Below are 5,000 nucleotides of genomic sequence, written 5' to 3'. Positions count from 1 at the left end.
TCCATATAGGATACTATGGGTTCGGATTTTAGTCAGTCAGTCAGAGAGTTGATCAACCAAGAGTTGACATAGTCAGAGAAGAGTCCCTTAGAGGCGAAGAGTAGAAGATTAACCATGTAGACATAAGTTTGAATTACTGACGTCATCGGCCGGTCGATCAGATAAATAAAGAAGTCATCATTATGTTGTAACTGATGCCTTGTGCCATCCTTCAACACGAACGAAAGGTAATTGCGTTTATCATCTTATAATGAACATTGTGTAAACCTTCGAAGATTATGTGTTCTCCGCACCATCATCATATTGTACTTGTCGTCAGGAATTCAGGCCATAAATAAGTAGGTAAATTAAAATTAAAAAAAAAACAAGTTATACGGTAAATAGAAATGCGACAATAATTGAGAAAAATGGTTGTCCTAGAAGTAAGTATGCATTTTAGAGAGGGGACAATAGAAAATTGCGTAAACGGGTATTTTGAGAGGTTTTCCGAATGTGATAAGCCAAAAGAGAGAAATTTTCTTTTTGTTTTTTGTTTTTTGATACCCATAACATTTTTCGCAAGAAGAGTAACTTGCCAGTGGACAGCATTAGATATTTCCCTGTTAGGAAAATATAGATGGGAACCTGCGTTTTTGTGTGATTTTAAAGCATGCTACACATAACGACTCCGAGCAAAATTATAAGTCTCGGCACAATACATTAAAAATGTAAGCGTTGAAGGATACGAGAATTCCTTAGGGTACCAAAGGACTATAAGAGTCAGTATCACGGGCAAATCACATATTGCAATAAGAAAGGAGAAAAAGTAAAATATGCCGTAAGTACGTAGGAAGAAAATATATAAGCTTATACTTTTTTAGAGAGTTATTAATGCGGGATATTTGGCTTTTGGGCGCTCTTATGAGAAAAGGGAAAAATCACAGAAATCCTAGTCATAGTAAGAATTTAGTGCGCAAGTAGGAATTTTGACGCAAGGGATCGGGATTATTTAGTTAAGGGCGATGTTTTCTAAGTCTTTATCGAGTTCCAAGAGTCCAAGCAAGAAACTCTGAGTGAATCAGTGGAATGAAAAGTATATTTTAATAGTAAGAAGACAACCACAAGAGTTTTAAGTAAATGAACGTTGATGTGTGTCCCAAAAGAAAGAAAATAGTTAGTAAATGAGACAAAGCTCTAATTAGTAGAACAACCAAGTGAAAAAAGGGATCAGGACACATTTGGACGAAGAGTCGTTGATTTCGTGAGGAGGTAAAATGGGACCTCGGTTTACGGCATAAGGGTGGCTGGATGAAGCAGCTGATATGGATCATAGAATGTATACCCTACACCCAAAAGAAAATACCAGGGAGATCAGAGAAAGAGAGAGAGAGAGAGAGAGAGAGAGAGATTCTAGTCTAAATAAAATAATTATGAAGTCAGTTGGAAAAGGGTTGACTAAAGGTGTTTTTATGGTGTCTGATCTTTCTTAGCTAAGTGGTTGTGCAGAGAAAGAGAAGAAATATACTAGAATTTAAAAATGTGTACATTTTTTGAAAAATAGGAAAGATGTAAATAAGAAGAATATATGATAAGTGAACGTGACATTAGGATAAGCCTGGAATGAAACCCTGTAGGCAAAGTAAAGAAATGGAATTATAGAAATTTAGTCTATTGTATAGAAATCTGAATATTAAATATGTCAGTAAAAGAATGAACAATGCAAATTAAAGTGTATTGTTTAAAATAGGTTAGATTAGAATTAAGGATTATTTTGTTTGTCAAGAGTGTGCTGGACAAGCATACGAAAAGCCACGTGAAATGAGTCATGTTTGAAAACACACTTCTGCCTTCATAGACAAACGATATTTCTCCATATAGGATACTATGGGTTCGGATTTTAGTCAGTCAGAGAGTTGATCAACCAAGAGTTGACATAGTCAGAGAAGAGTCCCTTAGAGGCGAAGAGTAGAAGATTAACCATGTAGATATAAGTTTGAATTACTGACGTCATCGACTGGCCGATCAGATAAACAAAGATGTCATCATTATGTTGTAACTGTTGTTTTGTGTCATCCTTCATCACGAACGAAAGGTAATTACGTTTATGAGTGAAGTATCTTCCTCTTCTCTAATAGTAGTTAAAAGACTGTAATATATATGTCGTTTCTCCCTCATCATCACAATCGTTATGTCTGTATTACATAAGTCCCGTTATATATGCGCCCCAATATGAACTCCGCGTCATCTCCAATGTGTAGCCCTACACATAATAATAATAATAATAATAATAATAATAATAATAATAATAATAATAATAATAATAATCTTAAATTTAATTTTTTTATTAGCCTCTACTAATACCTAACAAAATAGTCATGAATAGTTATGAGGATGTAAAAATACAAAAATAAAGAGCACGAATCAGAAAAGCCGAAAAGGATGAGAACTAATCAGATCTCCACTAGACATGTGCGGAGAGTACTGTGATTTTTCGGAGGCTTACTGTCACCCATATCCCACAGTAGAGCAGTGGTCGTTGCCAGCAAGAAATAAGTGGCGAGCGGCTATTTCGATAACATAAATCATTTGAAATGGTTATTGATAGAGGTTGCGATTACTGGAAATCTGGGGAGACTCGATGCCACTCAGACTCCATGGTAACAATAGCGGTTAGTATCAGTGAACAATCACTGTGGAGAATCTATGTGAGAACTACTAGTGTGTACTGAATAATAATAATAATAATAATAATAATAATAATAATAATAATAATAATAATAATAATAACTAGCGATACGTGTGGAAATTCCAGAGGGGGAAACATTCATGTGTAATATATTGATGTTGGCATTCTGTAGATATTCAGTGTAAATGGAGACGCTTTGATATTATTGTAGTTTTTTTTTGTTAAAACTGCAAAAGTATTTATTTAAGCTAGCACGAACGCCCGGCAAAGCCTGGTCGTAAAGTACACTTAAATATGATATTTTAATTCTTGCAGATTTCGTATATATTATTGTAGAGTTCATGTTCTATCGATTTTTATATATTATAAAGTTGTGATTTCAAAAATAAAAAAATGTATATATCCATATGACTAGGGTGTATTAACTTGAATCGAAACCGAAATAAAAACATATATATATATATATATATATATATATATATATATATATATATATATATATATATATATAGATTCACACTGAGGAAGATCGAAGGATCGGTCGAAAATATGTGCTTTTGAGGGAAACATTCTTGTTTATTTTTTTCAAAAAACCTTTTGTTGGTTGGTTGGTTGTGTTGGTTGGTTGGTTGGTTGGTTGGTTGGTTGGGTTGTTGATTGCTTTGTTTAACGGCATATCAACCCTTTTCATTTTTTTTTCATTTAATGCCTACTCCAAAGATTTTGAAGGAATTTTTTTTTATAGAATATATTTGTTGTTTTCAAGTCGGTTCTATTTAACCCATTCTTGGAACCCTAACAGGTATTACCACTCCGAGTCAGAGTGGACCTGGGAGTAATGGCAATTAAAGGGTGGCTCCACGCGCCCCAAAGCCCGCAAGTTGTAGCCTCACCACTGGATATAGTTTAAGGTCATATCCAGGGCCAAAAGACTTTTTGTATTTCTACACGCCAACACAAATGAAATAAATATAGAAAAGATATAAACATTTATATATTTTTCGTATTGATTTTATTCATACATATTTATATATATATCTATATATCTATAAAAGTGAACGTGTCTGTGTGTCTGTGTACATTTCCCTACGCAATAACTCTGTCAATTTTTAGTCTACAGACTCGAAATTTGATATACTGGGTACTGAGATTTGGGAAAATCGATGTGATCGGTTTTCGGCAAGAAATTTGGCTGTTAAAGGGGTCAAAGTTCAACGATTTAATCTTTAAGGACTCTACCAAATTCCTCCGACAATTTGGGGGCTAAACACTTGATATTTTAGATATAGATTCCTTGGACATGCATCTAACTTAATAACTTGATTTGTCCCCAAAACAATCAATGTTAAGGAGTCATAATAGGGGTCAAAGTTAAAAAAAAATGACTTCTGCAGTCTCTTCCAAATTACTCAGAAAATTTCTGGTCTAAATATTTGAAATTTTACATAAAGGGTATTCAGAGATAGGGCAAGCTTTTTCATCAGTTTGGGTCGAACATTTTTAGTTACCAATATATAAATATATGTGTGTATGTCTGTTTGCATGTCTGCCTTAAACTTTCAATAGAGGCGACAAATTTTACCAAGATCAGTATCGTTTTAAAGTTCGACCTTTCATACGACGAATATCGAAAAATTGGCTAAAAACATTAATATCTTCCCCATCAACTAAGCACTTTTCTACAGGGGAGGGTCACTTTTTTCGCCGATATTTTTGAAAGTTATCCTCTCCTTTAGATTGTCTAGCCTTAATTTTTAAAAATGTCGCTTCCGGTTTGGCGGTGGTCGTAACAGTATAAACGTTATGTTTTACCCCGTTCTTTTCCTCCTTCGCGGTACGGGTTCGAGCCTGCCTTCCTACTACCACTTTTGTTTTTTTGCTCAACATACACATCCAAACACCCGGGCAACGCCGGGCTGAAATGCTAGTATATATACATATATATATATATATATATATATATATATATATATATATATATATATATATATATTCGTTCACATACACCGTTCACGATAAACCTAGAACCCAGAATTAGATAGAATCGAGCAATTCCATCGACAACGGACAACGCCAGACCCAAAGTGGGTTTCGATGTACTGCATCTCATCAGTGACGTGCTCCGACATAGGCGCGAACCCTGGTCGTCGCACTCATGAAGTGTGCAATACTTACGACCTAACCATATGGGCTACGATGTGACAAACAACGCGTCCTATACAACTAAGATAGTTACTGCTGGTATGCAGGCGGTAGATATCACATCTACAAACATTAACTGAAATTAGCCGACTCCCCAGACACGATTTCGGAACAACGTATTTGTCATCATGTC

General features: G+C 34.8%; 1 protein-coding gene across 10 annotated transcripts in view; it reads left to right on the top strand.

The window, feature by feature from the left end:
* Positions 1 to 5,000, top strand: part of LOC145293203 (uncharacterized) — an 897,849-nt gene that overhangs the window by 149,429 nt on the left and 743,420 nt on the right. The gene's annotated exons all lie outside the window — the stretch shown is intronic.

The sequence above is a fragment of the Euprymna scolopes genome, chromosome 14 (genome assembly GCF_053919585.1).
Source record: "Euprymna scolopes isolate OS-2025 chromosome 14, ASM5391958v1, whole genome shotgun sequence".
Lineage (NCBI taxonomy): Eukaryota > Metazoa > Mollusca > Cephalopoda > Sepiida > Sepiolidae > Euprymna > Euprymna scolopes.
Note: the sequence above shows the minus strand (reverse complement) of the source record. Positions and strands in the feature narration are given on the sequence as shown.